The 22877-nt window shown below is 47.5% G+C and overlaps 1 long non-coding RNA gene across 1 annotated transcript in view; it reads right to left on the reverse strand.

Annotated features, from left to right (window-relative positions):
- Nucleotides 1-22877, reverse strand: part of LOC137564058 (uncharacterized) — a 265554-nt gene that overhangs the window by 69711 nt on the left and 172966 nt on the right. The window lies entirely within an intron of this gene.

Here is a 22877-nt window from a genome sequence, read left to right on the forward strand (position 1 = left end):
ACGCCCACTCACGGCATGGCCACACCCATTTTGCCATAGTGCGCACAGCGAGCCACATATACCACCCACCTAGTGCCCCCGATCTCCATGGACCCCAGGAACGCCCCTGATGGTTGCATCCTCTGCTTTCTCTCCCATAATCTCATTACTGTAAGCACAGCTTGTGCTGTGTAGTCACAAGACTGTCATGAAGGAACATTAAGTTGCTTAACCATCGTAGCTGCCACCTCTCTATTTTCCCTTATAGTCACCTGTTGCTCGAGTTGGTGCTGCGCAGCCATGTGACTTTTCTGTGGGACAATAAAGTTGATAAACCATTGTGGCTGTCTGCTCTGTGCTCTCTTTATTAATCCTGCTGCTGAAAATATGAAGCTGCTGTTGTGCAGTCACATGACTATGTTGCAGGAGCATAAAGCTGCTGAACCATCATGGTTGTCACTCCCTACTCCCTCCCTTGATTCCTCAGTACTCGAAACATGTAGTTTGTATCATTAATGGAGATGCCTTCACAATGGAGAATTCGAGGAAATGGGGTATCAATGCAAGAAGTAACACGGACCAGTACTAAAGTTTATATTTACTGTGACTGCCTCTTTTTCAGATCGTAGTATATTATGTTTGATTAGATTTACAATCCTAGGCAATGAAGGCGAGGTCACTATCATGATATAATAGACCAATTAACCCTCAGCAGTGCGGATGTTTCAGTACCGCCCTTGTCTGTACAGAAGAAAGTGGCAGCCTGGAGGTCAGTCTGACTTTCATCCTCACATCTCAGTCTGAATTGCTGAGCACCGGACAAGTATTTCCCATCAGAAATGTCATTAGACTCAGATTCTGTTAGACAACTGGCACAAACATATGATTAACCTCTGGCGCCTTCATTACTAAGGGGTTAATAGGGATATTTCTGATACTTCCGTCTGGAAGGCAGCCGAGCCTCTTTCTGACACCTCAGCAGAGAGATGCGTATCGTAAACAGATATGTAGAAAGAAAAAGTCCTCGTCTAAAATAAGGCAATTTATATGTAAATCGGCAATAAGCAGAACTACTGGCAATGCATAAAACATTCCATTATTGACATTTTGCGTTGTGAAATAGTTAAAATGCTTGATAATTCCCCCTTTATCTGCAGCAATATTTGCCTACCTGCCCCGTCTTCCCACTTTCCGGCTACATTAAGCCATCGACAGAACAGATTAATATCTCTCCGCCGGCTCCTTTAACATTTGATTATTTAGTCAAGTAATTCTCTTATAGAAATATTGCAGCAGCGCAGTGCCGGAGCTACAGAGAGATATTAACTGAAGGCTGAATATCATACATGCTGAAATTTCAGATTAAACTACAATGCATTATTGATTGTGTGGTAATTTAGTTTGCTGCAAATAAGTGCCATCGGGTTATTCTTTAATATGAATGATAATGCAATATGTGGAGGAGGGAACGGGCAGCCGCGGCGGCTGATGATGTGCTGTGTTACTTTGTCAAACATTTTCAAATTGCTTCCTTTTGTGCAGAGGGATGAGGGAGGTATAGTCGGTGCTTTTCATTAGTTTACAATGTGGGATTTATTAGAATAGAAGTGAACCGTAAATTTGCCCAGACCGCGCCATTATTAGGCCCTAGACTCTCTCATGGCTGAGTTTTGCTCTGACAATGGATTGTGCCAATATCGCTGCTCTGCTGCCACATTCCTAAATTGCCATGAAAACGTCTTATCGGTAAAGGCTTGAGAGCCTTGTCCTCCAACCTACACCTTCTTTACAGGGACATTCGACTATTCAATCCTGCCTCTGAGTTACATTTTGTTTACCCTTCTGAAATACGTAGCAGAGGCTGATGGGAAACTCTATGGCACAATCAGGGACAGGCAACTTTTATAGCACTGGTTAGAAGAGAATGTTCCAGTCCATCGACCCCCACATTGGATTGCTAGCCTTTGTCATGTTCAGCTATAGAGTGGATGAGCCTGGAGAAATAGCGATAAATATTTTGCTTTGATTTTCTTATTTAATGCCCATCAAGAGACTCTGGTACCTTAGACAGGAAATATGGATCCAATCAGGAAAACTTTGCTGTGTGGTCCCTTATCGTATCCAAGAGTCCAAAATCTTCTGCTCTCAGAAAAACATCGCCTTCATATGAGGACATTCACGTGCTGTTTGTGTTTGGGTAAATGTGACATTTTCCCCAAACATTACAATTTCAAATTGTAAACAATTGAACCAAACAAATGTGATATTCACAGAAAAACAGGGTGGGTTATCCATTAAAGTTCTGGACCTCTGCAGCAGGTCAGTCAGTAGCCAGGAACGAGCAGAGATATGGAATCCTGTGTCAGGAGAAACATGTCTCCTCACATGGACAACATGTTTATGGGGTTCAGTGTCTTACTAATTATCCATAATTGCATGGTATACGAGCCTACCCGCAGTATTTAAATACCAGACACTTTACAGCCACTAACTAACATATGTAACTATGTAACCATTTGTAGCCTGGTGGACTAGCTAGTTAGATCAGCACCAGATACGTAGCTATGGTTTTCAACGCCTGGGGAAAAAGACTACCCCCCCTCCCCCTTCTCTTCCCTGGACAGTCCTGCAGCTGCGCAAAAAAAAAAAAAGGTGTGGCCACGCACCAGAATGTGGACGTGGTCATAAATGGAGCCAAATGTTGTTTAGATAGCCAGATGTGCCCCCCTTCCCTCCATTTAGATAACCAAATTTGACCCCTTCCCCCATTTGTGCCCCTTTCCCATTTAGACATTTAGTAAAATTTGCCCCCTTCCCCATTGAGATAGCCAGATGCTCTCCCCTTTAGATAGTCAGATGCGCCCCCCTACAGATAGCCAGATTTCCCCCCCCCCCCTTTAGATACCCCACTGTGCCCCCTTCCACCGGCCAGATAGCCAAATGTGCCCCCCCCCCCCCTATAGACAGTGGTGTAGCTAAGGAGCTGTGGGCCCCGATGCAAGCTTTACATTGGGGCCCCCCAAACACTCTATACGTAACAAGTGATACGGCGCACCAAAACCTGCCAATGGAAACTACAGTGTCAGGGGTGCAAGAAGGGGATGGGGAAAAGTTTGTTAATGATTACCACTATTCAAAGTATCTACAGAAGTGATTATTATGAGCACAGGACCAATAGAGAGCTAATACTGAAGTTGGGGGAGGGCCCCTCGGGGGCCCCTCTGGCCCAAGGGCCCGATGCGGTCGCAACCTCTGCAACCCCTATTGCTACGCCCCTGCCTATAGATAGCCGGATGTGCCCCCCTTTAGTTAGCCAAATGTGTTAATAAAAGCAGAGGACTCATCGCCTCCAATGTTCTAGCGATGACGTCATCTTTCCTCTGCATCGCGCCCAGAGTCCTCTCCTTGGTAACAGCAGAGTCATGTGACAAGACGCCACTATTATCAAGGAGAGGGAGCTGGGTGCCCTGCAGGGGAGCAATGATGTCATCATCAAAGCGCTGGAGCCGGCGATTCTTCTGCTGTTATTAATGCTTTTGCACTCCTCAGCAGAGGGAGGGAGAGAAGTGTGGGCACTTTGAGCCACCTCTCACGTACGTGGGGTAGCGGCGGCCATGCTGAGCACCCCCCAATAGCGACGCTATCCCCTGTGCTAAGGAAATCATTAGACAGGAGGGTTAGCTAAACTGTACTGTTGCAAGGGTAATATTCTAAAGCATTTGAAGGATATTATAACTTAGGACTGGGAGGATTTTCCAGGCAGAGACTAGTCTTGTATGCCTGTGTTGTAAACCATTCATAATGCTCAAACGCTGTGGAGTTAATTCTACTACATTTGCGAGTACAACATATTACATCAGACACTGAGCAGCGTTGTTGTTTGTCTGGATAATATACTGTATTCGTAAGGTACTAACTATATATTGTCCATGATCATTGTTTTGTGCTTTGTACTGTCTTCTAGTTCATTTTCAATTTGAGCATATTAGACCAGGCATTGAGGAACAATGCTGCCTGTCTCCGTATTATAGGTATAAACTACCCTTAGGCCCAATTACCACTACATGCGTTGCTGTGCACTGTGGTGACACTGTCTGACATTCACACGATGCAATATTGCACTGTTGCATGCATTTTCAGTAAAATGCAGAGCTGACACATTCACTGTACAGAATGGGATCAGTAGTGCATGCACAGCAAAGCAGATGGCATGCAATCGTGTACATTGCATTTCGAAACCATGGACATCTGTGATTCCTAATGTGAATGAGGTCTTACTGATTATCATCACTGCACTGCGCTGGGAAGCCGATTTTATTATGCTTGACATTTCAGCATATTAAACCAGGTATTGAGCAGCAGTTGTGTCTTATCTGCAAAGTATAGCTAGCAACTACCTTTTTTGTTTAATTGACTTTGCTTTGTGTTGTGAAGATTAAAGGAAACCCTAGAGTGATGAACAGAAACTGATGAGATAAATAGTTGGCTTCGAAGGAGGGAGGGAGGCAGGGGTAAGACACGGAAGGAGCATGAGGGGGAGAGGAGGGGGCTAACCTGGCCTGTTGGGGTGTGAGTGAGTCAGAGTGGGTGGGCTGGGTCTGAGTGAAGGCTAACAGAGTGAGAGATTTAAACAGGATGAGGTTGTGGATGGCTGATCTGTCATTCCAAAGATAGAAGGATGGAGCGTCGGTGGATGAGGTGGAAGGGTATGAGGTTGGGCAGGGCTGGAGTTGGGTAGTGGGGAAGAAATACTGGGATTGTGGGGTGCTGAGAGTGGTGTGCGGGGTAAATTAGTCTGGCCAGGAGTCCTAGGCCAGCGCTAGTCTCCAGCAGCAAGTAAGAGGAGGAGAGTGAGTGAGAGTAGGTAAAATTGTAATTTAAAGTGTATCTGGGATGAACATATATAGTTACCGGGGGGGGGGGCTTCCTCCAGACCCCTGTAGATATGGGTTTCCTCACTGTCTTCCTGGGCTGCTCCGTTCTCCCACAGTCTTGTCTGCTAAAGTCCCTAACCGGCCCAGTCGTGCTCCACAGCACATGCGTGGTCCTGGCTGCATGCGCCCTTGATCACATTCCTGGTGCCGGAAACATTCTGTAAACGCTTAGTTCACTAAAGCTGCGTACTCACCGCTCGATGAGTCCAGCGATGTCCCCCTGACGATGGTCGCTAGCGACTCTTCATCCTTTCGGCGGGTTAAGTGCGAGGTTATGGCGGCGCGAGCGAGACTTACAGCGATCGCAGTACTTTGCACAGTGTCGTCAGGAATCTTAAAGATCTGATCCTCTCTGTCGGTGTTTTGTCATTGTGCGACGCTAAGCGACGCTCGCAATCGTGCTCCTGTACCCACCTAGCAACGTCATGTAAAAATCACCGGACATCGGGAAAATCGTCAGGAAAATTACCGGGTGGGTACATAGCTTAAGGGAGTAACTACGCAAGCATAGAACAGTCCTGTAAATGGGAGAGCAGACAAGGACACTTGTGGCCAAGGCTACACATGCGCAGTAGTCACATCTACAAAATAACAGAGAGAGCCTACAGCCTTCAGAGGGCTGGAGGAAGCTTCAGGTAAGTATAAATGCTTATATTTCTTCAAATGAAGACTGGGGTGTGCAGGTGGATAAAAGTGTTTTTAGGAATGACCGAAGTACATAGGAAGCTAAAAGGGGTGAGGAAAGCAAGGAGGGTAAAATATGGTTTCATGTTGCGGTGTTGGGAGTTTGCATGTTGTGAAACAGCTTACACATCAATTGAAGGAGACAGAGCTGTGTGGACGCAAAGCAGAGAATATAATGTCTATATAATGTCTATCATTATGTCACATCTCACCTTGGGCAACCTTTAAGATGCCATGTAGTGCTATATATTTTATGTGCTAAATTGTATATAGTAAGCCATCTTGTATGTGAATCTCTTCATTCGGATCTGCACATTGGTTCATTTGGGTCTGGAGGATTTCCTTAATACTTGTTTACTAGAACTTAATACCAGATGTGTCCTTTAGTTCACATTAGCGCGAAGTACAATTATAACTACTAATGTAGGATAAGTGCTAATATAGCTCAGGGCGCCTTGCCCTTGTTTAACTGATAATACGCTTTTAAGTATGAAAATAGAGATATTGTAGATTAAATGTTGAGAGCACAAAATGGCCTGAAAGGGGCCATTTAAGGTTACAATGAAAGTGATTATATTCAGATATGACTACCTGATTGTGTTGATAACAGAAGAGGCACTTATGAGCAGGTTGTAAAGTTGCCAGTCCAGGATGGCCGAGAGATGACGCTTTCTGGTGTGATTCCAGCCATTATCACTTGTTGATCGTCTAGGAGGGGTTTTTCCATACTCCATAGGCTAGCATGGGGCACCATGATGGTCTATGGGAGTAAAAACTATAAAACCCAGGCTGATATTTCAGGAGATTGAGATTTCTCTGGACTCTCGCTGGACTGGCCATCCAGCGTTGACTTGACTGCCTGCTCTGCCCAAGGAACTTCTTAGCCGTCGCGGGGGAAAGAGTCACTCACGTAGGACGGGTGGAAGTTGCTGTAACCTTGAGCGGACACCTAGAAACACAAGGTGATGTGTTGTGTTTATAGTATTATATTTTATTGTACTCTTAATCTTTGCCTTCTTTAAGATAACTTTGTAGTTTGTATTTTATATCTTGTATCAATAAACTTGTTAACCTTGTTGATTGTGTCTGATGATTGGAGGGATCATAAAGAACTAGTAATTGCTGTCTGTTCAAGTGGTGTCACTTTTCTACGGCAATACATGCCTACACATGTGAGATAAAAGTCTTTGGAAAATGAGGAAGCAATTTGCTGCATAGATATGGCAGGAAAGTTTGAACGACTGATCATTCTAGTGATGTTGTACACATGCACAAGATCCATGAAATGGGTTTGTAGTCCATTTAATTCCTTCTTCTTAATGCTTGTACACATTGGTTAAAGTGATGGCAAGGAAATTAACAGCGCTACTTAAAAACAGATAAGTGCCTACCTGCAAGAGAGTACAAGCCCCACTTGTGGGATAAAATACACACCTAGCATACACATGACCTGTCTACCACTGAAGGTTGTTGGTTTCCTGTAACAGCTTGCATGCAACTTGTTAAGTACTCGTCCCTGCCACTGCAGAGAAGTCATCCTTGATGGGAGGGGACCTACACAGCTGTCTCAGCCACCAGGCAGCTATAAATTTTTGCCTAGGGCCGCAGGAGGAGGGAAGAGCGCTGTTGCACTGAGTAGAGAGAGAAGAAATGCCTCTCAGCTCACTCAGGGGTCAGATTACAACAGCAGCTAAAAGCAGCGCCTGACTCCACTCATAACTGATTCATTCAGTTCCTTCAGCTCAATGATTCAAAGAACCACAGTAATGAATGAGTCAGTGAGAGAAGGCACTCGTCCTAGCTCACTCAGGGATCAATCCGAGTACAGCATCAGCTCCTGAGTCCCTGACTCTTCACTGATTCATTCAGTTCCTCTCTCTCTCTCTCTCTCTGCTACTGGTAACTACCTGGATGTAGAGAGACTGAGTGTAGCAGCCAGGCATGGACTGCCCCCCAGGCCTTTCATTCAGTGATTTAGGGCTTGTCAATTGCCGGGTGTATTCAGGTTTGTTGTTGTAAGGCAATGTCAAACACTAAGCTAGCAGATAAAAGTGCAATTAGAGGGCAGGCAAGCTGGTAAATATACACAGCATGATGCAGAGCTTGCCTGGAGGGTCTGTGGGAAAAAAATCTGTCTGGTCTCTACCCATTGTTAAAATGACTGCATGTGCAGATAAGGTGTTAAACAAGTGGAAAAATGTTGACAGTCCCTAGACTCCAGGAGGGCTTTCTGACTTGTGTGAGAGACTGGCAGGGAGTCACATTACAGGCAAGTAGCCTCTGTCTAATGTAGGACTGCAATACAGATAAGCTATCTGGTTCATCTCAGGCTATTCTCAATTTCTCCACTCCGCCTCTCTCTGGGCTAGTGCACGACAAAATCGCAATAGCAATCGCTAGCAATTTGCGAATGCGACTTTGTGAAGCGATTATTGAAAGAATCGCTCCAAAAAATTTGAAAAAATCCCAACGCTGCTGTGGGAACACCGTCATAGGGGAACAATAGCCCAGCGCTTTTAAAATCGCTGTCGATTTGAAAAGCGCTCAGAAGCACTCTTGGTGTGCACCAGCCTCCTTCATTCACCTTTGTTTCCCTCTTTCCCTAGTGCTGGCTGGCTGTGTCTTCTTGTCATACAGGAAAGCTAAATAAAAGTGCAATCCTGGTGAGGTAAACATCTTCTTCCCTCTCTTTCAGCTTTTCTCTCCTCATTATTTCTCTGCATAAGGGCTCAGACACACTATAAGGTAGCGAAAGCAGGGATTAGTAGAGATGGTGGACAGGGGAGGACATAGGTAGGTGTGTGTGTGTGTGTGTGTATAGTGTAGTGTTGTGCGTGCATGTGTATAGTGTGTGTGTACTGTGCGTGTGTATAGTGTGTGTGTATATAGTGTACTGTGTGTGTACGTGTGTATAGTGTGTGTGTGTATAGTGTGCGTGTGTGTATAGTGTGTGCGTGTGTATAGTGTGTGTGTAGTGTGTGCGTGTGTATAGTGTGTGTGTGTACTGTCTGTGGTGTGTGTGAATGCATGCCGCAATAAGTATATTTTATGGTGAAACACTCTGCTGCATTACAACTATTCTCTGGTGAACCCATGCCGCAATAAGTGTATTTTCTGATTTTCTGGTGAAACGCTGCTGCATTATGATTATTTTCAGGGGTTTTGGGGGTGGTGTTCACCAGGGGTACGGGGCTGGGGGGCAGTCACCGAGGGGGGAGGGTGCCACAGGATTTCTCGCCTGGAGTGGCAAAATGGCTAGAGGCACCCCTGGGGACCTAACACTAACTAAATCCTAACCTGTGTATATGCATAGCCTGGGTGCGGCCAATCAAGTAAAATCAAAAATTGAAAATTGCGCAAAAGGTGGATCAGCGCATCACCAGGCCGCCTCCGAATGGCCTGAAATCAGAGGTGCGCTGAGCCCCCCCAGAAACTGTGAACGCACCTTTTCAATTTTCGATTTTACTTGATTGGCTGCACCCAGGCTATGCATATACATAGGTTAGGATTTAGTTATTTTTTAAGTAGCACTGTTCATTTCCTTGCCATGTACTAATTTAATTCATTTTTGGTCAGCTGCTCCCACTTAACAGCTTTGCTTTTGGTGTATATGCAGAGCTTCTGTTTGGGCTCAAGATGCGTTTGCAGTTTCTGGGGGGGGGGCTCAGCGCACCTCTGATTGGAGGCTATTCGGAGGCGGCCTGGTGATGCACTGATCCACCTTTTGCGCATTGGTTAAAGTGAAACAAAAAACAAACAAAAAAAAAATTTAACTTACCTGGGGCTTCTATAAGCCCCCTGCAGCCACCCTGTGCCCGCGCTGGGACAAACTGATCATCCGGTCCCCTGCAGCAACTCAGTTTTGTTTTTGGCAAATGAGCCAGTCGATGACCACTGCGTGCTTGATCATGCACCGTCCCTGGGAGCATCCTGCGTATGCGCAGTATGAGAGAATTTGCATATGCAGGATGCTCCCATTAATGACAGCGTGATCCAGGACACGCGTGGCCAGGGCTGCACAGGCGCAGTGGCCATCGAGTGGCTGAGTCACCGTAAATTAAACTGACTCAATGTGGGGGGCCGGAGGATCGGTCTGTCCCGGCACGGGCATAGGGTGGCTAAAGGGGGCCAGTAGAAGCCCCAGGTAAGTTAAACTCTTCTTTTATGTTTTGCTTTAGGTTTCCATTAAATATCTGACGATCACTGGCGTAGGGCCCGCGGTCGCAGGGGTCGCCGTGGCGACCGGGCCCGCCTCCTGAAGAGGCAGGGGAGGGGCCCGGGCCCCGGGGGCTGTGTGTTGGAGGACCCGGGCCCGCCCCACCTCTAGTCGCCGCTCGCTCGCTCCCTCCCTTTCTCCCTCTAGCCGTCAGACCTCGATCAGGCATCGCTGCGGCGACCAATAGTGCAGGCGCTAGAACCCAGCGCCCGCACTGATATGCGGAAGTGACATCACTTCCGCATATAGAGCGGGTGCGTCCGGCGCCCGCTCTTACTGGTCGGGTCGCCGCTGATCCTGAGGTCTGACACGCCGCAGCCTGCAAGGTAAGGGGGAAGCGGCGGCGGTGGCTGGGGGGGCTCCCTTTCACTCACTAGCTAAAGGGGCTCCCTGTCACTCACTGCCTAAAGGGGCTCCCTGTCACTCACTAGCTAAAGGGGCTCCTGTCACTCACTGCCTAAAGGGGCTCCCTGTCACTCACTGCCTAAAGGGGCTCCCTGTCACTCACTCACTACCTAAAGGGGCTCCCTGTCACTCACTCACTACCTAAAGGGGCTCCCTGTAACTCACTCACTGCCTAAAGGGGCTCCCTGTCACTCACTCACTGCCTAAAGGGGCTCCGTCACTCACTCACTACCTAAAGGGGCTCCCTGTCACTCACTGCCTAAAGGGGCTCCCTGTCACTCACTCACTGCCTAAAGGGGCTCCCTGTCACTCACTCACTGCCTAAAGGGGCTCCCTGTCACTCACTCACTGCCTAAAGGGGCTCCCTGTCACTCACTCACTACCTAAAGGGGCTCCCTGTCACTCACTCACTACCTAAAGGGGCTCCCTGTCACTCACTCACTACCTAAAGGGGCTCCCTGTCACTCACTACCTAAAGGGGCTCCCTGTCACTCACTGCCTAAAGGGGCTCCCTGTCACTCACTCACTACCTAAAGGGTCTCCCTGTCACTCACTCACTACCAAAAGGGGCTCCCTGTGACTCACTCACTGCCTAAAGGGGCTCCCTGTCACTCACTCACTGCCTAAAGGGGCTCCGTCACTCACTCACTACCTAAAGGGGCTCCCTGTCACTCACTGCCTAAAGGGGCTCCCTGTCACTCACTCACTGCCTAAAGGGGGTCCCTGTCACTCACTCAATACCTAAAGGGGCTCCCTGTCACTCACTGCCTAAAGGGGCTCCCTGTCACTCACTGCCTAAAAGGGGCTCCCTGTCACTGCCTAAAGGGGCTCCCTGTCACTCACTGCCTAAAGGGACTCCCTGTCACTCACTGCCTAAAGGGGCTCCCTGTCACTCACTGCTTAAAGGGCTTATTATGTGCATTTACTGGTGAAAAGCTGTCTCTTATTATGTGCATTTACTGGGGAAAAGCTGTCTCTTATTATGTGCACTTGCTGGGGAAAAGCTGTATCTTATTATGTGCATTTGCTGGTGAAAAGCGGTTTCTTATTATGTGCATTTACTGGTGAAAAGCGGTCTCTTATTATGTGCATTTACTGGGGAAAAGCTGTCTCTCATTATGTGCATTTACTGATGAAAGGCTGTCTGTCATTACGTGCATTTACTGGTGAAACGGTGTCTCTTATGTGCATTTAGTGGGGAAATTTTGTCAGTAAAAATAATCTTTGTCAGTAAATTTTTAGGTATTTGTCAGTAAAAAATAACATGAAAGGTTGGCAACACTGGCAGGCTGTGCAGCGCAACGGGAAAGATACAGGCAGCCCACCTCACGCTTGGGCTTGGCGGGGGGAGGGGCCGACGACAGCGAGCGAGAGTAGGGTGGCCGCAGGCAGCCATAAATACGCAGTGTGTGACTGTGTCGCACTCGCAGAACCTCTCAGCCTGCGTCAGTCCAGAGACTAGCAGACTCGCAGGCAGCCAAAGCCAGCCAGGAGCAAGCCAATGGAAGAGGGGTAGGAATGGGGTATCACATGCATGCGTAAAGAGGTGGAAGGTGTGGGTGTGATTAGGCAGGACATAGGTGTGGTTATGTGGTTGGGCGCGGTTAATTTAAACATTCCCATAGGCGCCAGAGAAAATCTTGCACCCAGGTGCCAGGCACCCCAGGCTCACCCCTGATTGCCTGGGTATGTTTGTTGTGTTGGTCCTATAATCTGTCCAGGGAATTTATGCTTTATAATGTAGCATTTTATTGCAGTGTTTTTAGTATTCTGGAGTGGTTAAGCACTTGTATTATTATCCTATTTAAGTGTGAAGTTTAATTAGGCATGTTTGTATAATACAAATTGGTATTACCAGTCAGCTTTGTGACCCAGTGCTAAGGTGCGTGCGTGCATGTGTGTCAGTCAGCAGCAGTGTGTGTGTGTATATATATATATATATATATATATATATATATATATATATATATATATATATATGTGCGTGTTGGCAGCAAAGTTTTTAAATGTAAGTGTGAGCTGGGCCTTATGCTGGGAATACATGGGTTGATTCTGGGGCTTGATTCTGGGGCTCGATTCTGCGCCCAATCGTTTTTGCCACTCGAATCTGTGGGCGATTCTCTTATTTTCCGCTTGTTTTTCTTATCTTTTTCCATTGTCCCCAATGCAGAATCGAGCGGCAAAACGATCGGACATGTCGGAAATTATCTATTGAGCCATCTTATCAGCTCAGAATCGAGCCGTGTATTCCCAGCACTAGGTTCGGGCTGATCTCTGCTACTTTCAATGTGTACAGTATAAGCTGTTATTCTGTGCCTGTACTGATAGTAAACTAGCTGCAGTGTGTACTGATCTCTTCTACCTCCAGTATGTACAGTATAAGCTGTTACTCTGTGCCTGTATTGATGGTAAACGAACTGCAGCGTGTGGTGATCTCTGCTGCCTCCAGCATGTACAGTATAAGCTGTTACTCTGTGCCTGTACTGATAGTAAACTAGCTGCAGTGTTTGCTGATCTGTTACCTCCTGTATGTACAGTATATGGTGTTGCTCTGTGCCTGTACTGACAGTAAACTAGCTGCAGTGTGTGCTGATCCCTGCTATCTCCAGTAAGTACAGTATAAGGTGTTGCTCTGTCCCTTTACTGATTGTAAATCAGCTGTATTGTATGTACAGTATTAGCTGTAAAGCCTGGTACACACCTACAATTTTGAATAGCCAATTTTACTACTTCTAGGTATTATGAGAGCCCAGCTCTGTTCACAGTATTCAAAGTCTCTTGGTCCTCATACTACATGCAGTGGTAAAATTGGTCAGTGATTGACCAATCAAAATTGAATGTGTGTATGCATTTTTATTCTATGCCTATACTGATAGTAATCTATCTAATTAAAGGCATCTTGCTACTAATTGCCATATTTCCTCTGAGTGCTGCGTATGTTTGCAAATTGAACGTGGCACCCATGCTGCTGCAAAGCTGAATTGATATAGCCATGCCATGCACAGCTATAGGGATTCGGATATGTGTGTGCGTCGGGTGTTGTGGGGGGGGGGGGGGGCGGTTGTTGCCGGGGGGGGGGCCACATCCAGATTCCGCATAGGGGCCCAGAGGTTTGTAGCTACGCCACTGCTGACGATCTCATACACACCATGTAGAAAGGACAATTGTCAGCAGAACATATTCACTGGGATAGATTTTAGAGAGTGAGAGAAAAATATATTTTGTCACTGGCTTTGGAGGTCTATTACAAACTATTGTATAACAATTACTGTATCTGCAGATTGATCGTTAATCATTCATTTTACCTTGTTTAAGTGGCTTTATACTTCTTAATTCACAATTGCAGCATTCTCAGCCAGGCACTGTGCAGAAGTGCAGCTTGCCTGTACAGTAGTGCCATTAATTACCTTTGCTCTTAATAATTTTTACTTTGTGCTGTGGGGCTTATTCTACTGTTTATTGAAATTGCAGGCACCCATGGCCATTGATATGGCCAGTAATAAGTCTTTTGGTTGAGTGACTGGAATCTTACTCTACAATTGGACATAGACCTTGTCTGTGGCGTTAGACCAGCATGCCGGAGAGCGATCTTAGTGAGTACAGTAGATTAGTAGGAGGATATTTTAGGAAGTGTTCCCAAGCTTCGACAGAGGACCTAATAGTAGGGTACTCTGAAGTTGGGTGTTTGTAGCCTTGTGATATGGCCGGTAATAATTTTGGCTGAGTACCTAAAATTTTACTCTTCAATTGGACCCAGAACTTGTCTGTAGAGTTAGAACAGCAATATTTAATACATTCTACGTTTGCAGCAAGATGATAGGTATGCAGAAAGAGAAGACACAACCATCCTAGTTGGGAAGAATCATAATATGATAGTGGTGAAATGCATTAGAAACAGAAACGTCTTTCTCTACCTTTGTTTTTTTTTAGAACAGCAATTCAAACTAAATTAACAAGATATAAATGAAGAAACAAGAATCGGTTTAAAAGGATTTACTGTATTTTCTTATAGTGTGAGTATCAGCTGGTTTGTTGCTGAAAAAAGTTTGTTGATAATATTGGAAGCTGCAGCAGAAATGGAATTTGGACATCTATCGCCGCAAATTATAGTTCCAGCCCTCTGAAGTTGCTGTGTAATATGCACCACATGGTAATCCACTTGCGAATTGAGAAAGACACAAAACTAGAGTTGGCCCGAACCTCCGATTTTAGGTTCGCGAACTTTCGCGGAACGTTCGGTTCGCGTTAAAGTTCGCGAACCGCAATAGACTCCAATGGGGATGCGAACTTTGAAAAAAAAAATAATTATGCTGGCCACAAAACTGATGGAAAAGATGTTTCAAGGGGTCTAACACCTGGAGGGGGGCATGGCGGAGTGGGATACATGCCAAAAGTCCCGGGGAAAAATCTGGATTTGACGCAAAGCAGCGTTTTAAGGGCAGAAATCACATTGAATGCTAAATGACAGGCCTAAAGTGCTTTAAAACATCTTGCATGTGTATACATCAATCAGGTAGTGTAATTAAGGTACTGCTTCACACTGACACACCAAACTCACCGTGTAACGCACCGAAAACAGCTGTTTGTGTAGTGACGGCCGTGCTGGACTGGTGCGCACCATGGCGAGAGTGCAGGTTTTGGTGGCTTTACAGCCCATATGGTCGGCCTGGCTGATGTAGCTGAATGACAGAACAGTGACTGTCCAGCTGATCAAATTTGGTCTGACCACAATGAAGCAACGACCTTATTATCTTTTGTGTGCCCCCCGAGACACTCATCTAGGCGCCGGTCATTGCTTCATTGTGATACACAAGCCCCTTCACCACGGCAAGGTAATGATCACGAAGGGGAATGGGCGCATGTACATGCCTTTTCTTTTGTTGTTGCAGCTGCCCGCAGTGCAGCCAGAAAAATGAGGCAGTCATGTACACGCACCCGAAAAATTATTACAGCGGCCGCTGCTAAAAAATTCAGCAATCCGCCTGGAGTCCCGGACCCTGTTGGTGGTGGCGGAGAAGGTAGTGAAGCGGCCTGCAGGCAGACATGCTGTGTGGAGGGACTGGGAGCTACTTAGTCTTCTTGGGGCAGGCCAGGCAGCCAGTCACACGGCGTGCAGGCAGAGATGCTGTGTGTGCGGGGACTGACTTAGTCTTGGGGCGGGCAGCAGCCCTCCGGGATCCATGCCTCATTCATTTTGATAAAGGTGAGGTACTTAACACTTTTGTGACTTAGGCGACTTCTCTTCTCTGTGACAATGCCTCCAGCTGCGCTGAAGGTCCTTTCTGAGAGGACGCTTGCGGCAGGGCAGGAGAGAAGTTGGATGGCAAATTGGGACAGCTCTGGCCACAGGTCAAGCCTGCGCACCCAGTAGTTCAAAGGTTCCTCATCGCTGTTCACAGCAGTGTCTACATCCACACTTAAGGCCAGGTAGTCGGCTACCTGCCGGTCGAGGCGTTGGTGGAGGGTGGATCCAGAAGGGCTACGGCGAGGCGTTGGACTAAAGAACGTCCGCATGTCCAACATCGCCATGAGATCGCTGGAGCATCCTGTCTTTGACTGCGTGGACACGGGAGGAGGATTAGTGGCAGTGGTACCTTGCTGGCGTTGTGCTGTCACATCACCCTTAAAGGCATTGTAAAGCATAGTTGACAGCTGGTTCTGAATGTGCTGCATCCTTTCCACCTTCCGGTGAGTTGGTAACAGGTCCGCCACTTTGTGCCTGTACCGAGGGTCTAGTAGTGTGGCCACCCAGTACAGCTCATTCCCCTTGAGGTTTTTTATACAGGGGTCCCTCAACAGGCAGGACAGCATACCTCCTCCCCCCAGCCGCGAACAATACCATGGGAAGGTTGAGCAGCACAAGCCCCCTGCGACGCCTGCTGCGGTTGTTCTCCTGCCGCCATCCCCTCCTCCTCCTCCCCCAAAAAAATACCTTGCTCATCATCCTCTGAGTCTGACTCGTCTTCTGCACATGACCTCTCTTCTTCCTCCTCCTCCCCCCTCTGTGCTGCCGCAGGTGTTGAGGAAACAGCTGGGTCTGATGAAAATTGGTCCCATGCCTGTTACTGCCGTAACGGTTCCTGGTCACGCTCATTCGCAGCTTCATCCGCCACTCTACGCACAGCACGCTCCAAGAAGTAAGCGTAGGGAATTAAGTCGCTGATGGTGCCCTCACTGCGGCTCACCAGGTTGGTCACCTCCTCAAACGGCCGCATGAGCCTGCATGCATTTTTCATCAGTGTCCAGTTGTCGGGCCAGAACATCCCCATCTTCCCAGACTGTTTCGTTCTACTCCAGTTGTAGAGGTACTGGGTGACGGATTTCTTCTGTTCTAGCAGGCGGGAGAACATGAGCAGGGTCGAATTCCAGCGAGTGGGGCTATCGCAAATGAGGCGTCTCACCGGCATGTTGTTTTTCCGCTGAATTTCTGCAAATCGTGCCATGGCTGTGTAAGACCGCCTCAAATGCCCACAGAACTTCCTGGCCTGCTTCAGGACATCCGCTAAGCCAGGGTACTTTGCCACAAATCTTTGAACAACTAGATTCATGACATGTGCCATGCAGGGTATGTGTGTCAGCTTCCCCATATGCAAAGCGGCAAGCAGATTGCTGCCGTTGTCGCACACCACGTTGCCTATCTCCAGGTGGTGCGGGGTCAGCCACTCATCCACCTGTTTCTTAAGAGCAGCCAGGAGAGCTGCTCCAGTGTGACTCTCCGCTTTGAGACAAGCCATGTCTAAGATGGTGTGACACCGTCGTACCTGGCATGCAGCATAGGCCCTGCGGAGCTGGGGCTGTGTAGCTGGAGAGGAGAACTGCCACTCAGCCAAGGAGGAGGAGGACAGCAAAGAGCATGTAGCAGGAGGAGAGGAGGTGGCAGGAGGCCTGCCTGCAAGCCGTGGAGGTGTCACAATTTGGTCCGCTGCGCCCTGCTTGCCATCGTTCACCACCAGGTTCACCCAATGGGCTGTGTAGGTAATGTAGCGGCCCTGCCCGTGCTTGGCAGACCAGGCATCCGTGGTCAGGTGTACCCTTGACCCAACGCTCTTCGCAAGAGATGACACCACTTGCCTCTCAACTTCACGGTGCAGTTGGGGTATGGCCTTTCTCGAAAAATAAGTGCGGCCTGGCATCTTCCACTGCGGTGTTCCGATGGCCACAAATTTACGGAAGGCCTCAGAGTCCACCAGCCGGTAAGGTATACAGTGGCGGGTTCACAGAACAGGTATACAGTGGCGGGTCCACTGAACAGAACAGGTATACAGTGGCGGGTTCACAGAACAGGTATGCAGTGGCAGGTTCACTGAACACAACAGGTATGCAGTGGCGTGTTCACTAAACAGGTATACAGTGGCGGGTCCACTGAACAGAACAGGTATACAGTGGCGGGTTCACAGAACAGGTATGCAGTGGCGTGTTCACTAAACAGGTATACAGTGGCGGGTCCACTGAACAGAACAGGTATACAGTAGCGGGTTCACAGAACAGGTATACAGTGGCAGGTCCACTGAACAGAACAGGTATACAGTGGCGGGTTGACAGAACAGGTATGCAGTGGCAGGTTCACTGAACACAACAGGTATGCAGTGGCGTGTTCACTAAACAGGTATACAGTGGCGGGTCCACTGAACAGAACAGGTATACAGTGGCGGGTTCACAGAACAGGTATACAGTGGCAGGATCACTGAACAGGTATACAGTGGCGGGTCCACTGAACAGAACAGGTATACAGTGGCGGGTTCACAGAACAGGTATACAGTGGCGGGTCCACTGAACAGAACAGGTATACAGTGGCGGGTTCACAGAACAGGTATACAGTGGCGGGTCCACTGAACAGAACAGGTATACAGTGGCGGGTTCACAGAACAGGTATGCAGTGGCAGGTTCACTGAACACAACAGGTATGCAGTGGCGTGTTCACTAAACAGGTATACAGTGGCGGGTCCACTGAACAGAACAGGTATACAGTGGCGGGTTCACAGAACAGGTATACAGTGGCAGGATCACTGAACAGGTATGCAGTGGCAGGATCACTGAACAGGTATACAGTGGCGGGTCCACTGAACAGAACAGGTATACAGTGGCGGGTTCACAGAACAGGTATACAGTGGCGGGTCCACTGAACAGAACAGGTATACAGTGGTGGGTTCACAGAACAGGTATACAGTGGCAGGATCACTGAACAGGTATGCAGTGGCAGGATAACTGAACAGGTATGCAGTGGCAGGATCACTGAACAGGTATGCAGTGACAGGATCACTGAACAGGTATGCACTGGCAGGATCACTGAACTGGTATGCAGTGGCAGGATCACTGAACAGGTATGCACTGGCAGGATCACTGAACAGGTATGCAGTGGCAGGATCACTGAACAGGTATGCACTGGCAGGATCACTGAACAGGTATGCAGTGGCAGGATCACAGTACAGGTATGCAGTGGGCTGAGGGCTCACTGAACAGAACAGGTATGCAGCCAGGAAAAGCTAAGCCTAACTAATCTTTCCCTAGAGACAGACAGCAGCTCGCCCTACTCTCTCTAATGCAGGCACACGAGTGGCCGTAATGGCCGCCGCTGCCTGCCTTATATAAGGGGGGGGGTGGGGCTCCAGGGGCTAGTGTAGCCTAATTGGCTACACTGGGCCTGCTGACTGTGATGTAGAGGGTCAAAGTTGACCCTCAGGTGCATTATGGGGCGAACCGAACTTCCGCAAAACGTTCGCGTGCGGGTGCCGGCGAACCGTTCGGCCCAACTCTACACAAAACTACATAGTTACAGATTTAGCTTGAACATGTGATTATTAAGTTCAGCCTCTAATACCAAAATACAAAGTACACACAGCTGTCTTGGTGACAAAACATATCAGTCTTTGAATATGTGTGGGTATATATGTTTAACTCAGAGCAGGATCATCCACCAGACAACCTAGGCAGGTGCCTGGGGCCTAGTGGGTGTCAAGGGGCCCACCTGCTGCCTTCTTTGACCTCTTTCCACTTCAGCTTACCAAAAGGACTACAAGACGGCCCCAAATCTGCTATCTTGCTTAGGGCCTCATTACATCTTAATCCACATCTCTGGATAAACAAGCCAGTGGTATTAAATTACAATAAAAGCATAAACAAGCCTCAAAAGTCAGACAGAAGGCCTTGGAAAGATCTTCCTGAAAACTTAGCCAAGCCTCAGAGAAGAGGTAGAAAGCTTTTTAAAGAGAATCTGTATTGTTAAAATCGCACAAAAGTAAACATACCAGTGCGTTAGGGGACATCTCCTATTACCCTCTGTCACAATTTCGCCGCTCCTCGCCGCATTAAAAGTGGTTAAAAACTGTTTTAAAAAGTTTGTTTATAAACAAACAAAATGGCCACCAAAACAGGAAGTAGGTTGATGTACAGTATGTCCACACATAGAAAATACATTCATACACAAGCAGGCTGTATACACCCTTCCTTTTGAATCTCAAGAGATCATTTGTGTGTTTCTTTTCCCCTGCAGCTATCTTCCACTGAAGTGTCAGGCTGTTTCTTCCTGCAGAGTGCAGACAGCTCTGTCTGTATGTAATTCCTCAGTATGTGAAAGCCCTAGTGTTGTCCGGATCATGAACGATTCGGATCTTTGATCCGAATCTATTTTATGAGTCGATCATCCGAATCATCAAAATGAGTGATTCGGATCGCAAAAGGGGCGGGGCCAGGAGCGACACGCCCCCTCTCAGCGGGCAGCGGGGTCTTGGAAGCAGAACAGAGATGGATCTCTCTGTTGGAGGGGGGACAGTTAGATGAGAGAGAGGGGACATGGGTGCCACTGCCAGATGTGTAGAGCACACATACTGGCTATAACGTGCTGCTCATTATAGGCTGTCTGTTCCGTAGTGCTGCACAGTGATCACATTGGAAACTTTTGGCTCAGCACAGCTCAGTAACTTTGCAGACAGTGTGATTGAAAGGCAATATAATCCTCCTGCACTCGGCACTAAACAGCTGCACTTATCTTCTGGGAATGCTTTCTTTCACTGTGCGACCTTTTCTTTCAAAGTGTACAGATGAACATATAGGTGAAATATATGTAATGCATATGATTGCAGCATGTGGGTATTGTGTGCAAACATTTCTGCTCTCTGCTCGTCCCTCCTCCCATCTCTGTCCACTCCCTGCCCTCTGTCCATCTTCTCCCCTTCTCTGTGTGTCCACCCCCCTCCCCTTCTCCTGTCCACAGACCTGTCCTGCTGTTCATTTCACCCCCGAATGCTTCCGGTAGTAAAATGATCCGAGATTCGGATCAAAGATTCGGATCTCTTCAATGATCCGATTCGAATCATCCGGATCATTGAAAAGATCCGAACTTCCCATCTCTAGAAAGCCCAGCCAGCTCAGAGGAGGATTTATCCAGCTTGTAAAAGATAAGAGAGAAGAGAGAAGCTACCCTAATCTAAATAATACACAGGCAGTGTGCAGAGAGGGGCCTGGAGGGGGGAGATGCATCACAGAACCACAACACTGAAGAACTTGGCAGCCTTCCAGGCACAGGCTGACAAGTCTGACAAGAGAGAGATAAGTTGATTTATTACAGAGATGGTGATAGTAGAACGTGCTGCAGTAAGCCAGAACACATTAGAATAGCTTTTGAAACTTGTAGGATGATAAAAAACAGGATGCAACGGAGTCTCTTTAAAGCAAACCCGAGGGGGTTTAAAAAAAAAGTGCAGCCCCAATCAGAAGAAATCTTTGGGGGGTGCGTGCGCCAGCAGCAATGGGAGACGGGAGGACACCATAAGAAGCCCTTACAGGATCCAGAGGCTTCCCTATTCTTAGGCAAGCTTCAACCCAGGTACACATTAAAAAAAAATGGGAAACCTCTGGCTAGTCCAGAGGTTTCCTGTGTCCTCCTCGACCCGACCGTTGCTCCGAGCTAGTCAGATATGTTCTCGTGTCCTGGCTGTGCTCTCTGCAGTGTATGGCCGCTTTACACCTGTGTGAGTGGGTCTCTGTCCAGTAAATCAAAGCTGTTCATCTGCGCTCTTGCTCAAAGAGCAGCACGACCGTAAACTGTCAGCAACCGTGGTACTGAGTAGGATGTGGGAAGCTTCAGAGGCTTCCCTCTTTTAAGGTTAGTATCTCACTTTTTTTTACACCACCTTGGGTTTGATTTAACCACTTAATGCCATTGGCTGAAGGGTTCACATGCACTCGTGTGCATAAGTATGCTTGTGTGCGCTTTAGCAAAAATAGCAGACCTTTTATAAACCTCCTTCTTGCGCTATAGGTGCAAAAATAGGATGTTTATAAACATTCATTTTACAGGAAGTGGTTAAGGTGTGTTCCTAAAAATGTTGCTTGGTCTTATGCTGGGAATACACCATACAATTTTCTGTTATGCTGGGCATACACGGCTCGATAATGCGGCGATAACGAGCCAACGGCTCGATGCCGGCGCGTCCCCGCTCGTCCGTGCGGGCGCGTGTATCGATTCCCTCCTGTCCCCGCGGGCATTTCCTTATCAGCTCTTCGTTTTGTACATTGTCCACCCGTGGGGATCGAGCGCAGTATCGATTACCGCTCTTCCCTGCTGGCGCTTCCTTATCAGCACTCAATTTCCTGCCATTGTCCGCCGGCGGGGATCGAGCGGCTTGATCGGGCCAGCTGAATATTATCAGCTGGCCGTATCAGCTGCTCGATACACGGTACAGAAACGTACCGTGTATCCTCAGCATAAGAGCAGAGGCAGAAGGCCTTGGTGAGATTTTCTACAAAACTTATGCTAGGTACACACTATGAGATTTTCTAGCAGATTTACTGTCAGATCGATTATTTCCAATATGTCCAATTTTATTTCCGATCATTTTCTGATCGATTTCCGATAGAAGTGAACGGAAAACAGATGGAAATCGATCGGAAATCAGAACGAACATGTTGGAAATAAAAAATCTGACAGTAAATCTGCCAGAAAATCTCATAGTGTGTACCTAGCATTAGCCAGGCTTGAGAACAGAGACAGGAGGCTCTTTACCGTGTACCTGAAGCGAATGTTTCTTTAAAGGTTAGATACCTACTTTAAAAGAGGGAAGCCTCGGGATAGCCCTGAGGATTCCTCCATCCTCCTCGACCATGCCTTTCAAGTGCTGGGATCCTCTTAATATATAAGCCCTATTGAATAGATTGTCGTGGCCCTGCTTCCTTCCATGTATGAGCACAGCCTCACTGCACAGGAATAAGTACAGACCGCAGCTGGCTGCGCAGTACCACGAAGCAGACGTGTATGGCTTTTTCCTCCATACCAAATAAGCTCCATGCTATTGCACAGGTACACTCCATAATTATACCTACGCAGTGTTGCCATGCTTGTACACTGACGGGAGCATGGCTGTAATGAAGAGAGTTCTGGCAAGCAGTGGTGCAGGAGTATCAGAGAAGTCTCTAAATCATCCAGAGGCTTCCCTCTGCTGAAGTAAGCATCAAACATTTCTTTTTATTTAATCACAGATTCACTCCCTTTAGATGACTCCCTAAAGAGTTAAAGCGGATCCGAGATAAAAAACTAACTATAACAAGTAACTTGTCTATATATCTTATCTAAAGTTTAGATAGTTTACACAGCAAATCTAGCTGCAAACAGCTTTAATAGAAAATGATTATTTCTTCCTGTGATACAATGACAGCAGCCATGT

The sequence above is a fragment of the Hyperolius riggenbachi genome, chromosome 3 (assembly GCF_040937935.1).
Source record: "Hyperolius riggenbachi isolate aHypRig1 chromosome 3, aHypRig1.pri, whole genome shotgun sequence".
In the NCBI taxonomy this organism is placed as follows: Eukaryota; Metazoa; Chordata; class Amphibia; order Anura; family Hyperoliidae; genus Hyperolius; species Hyperolius riggenbachi.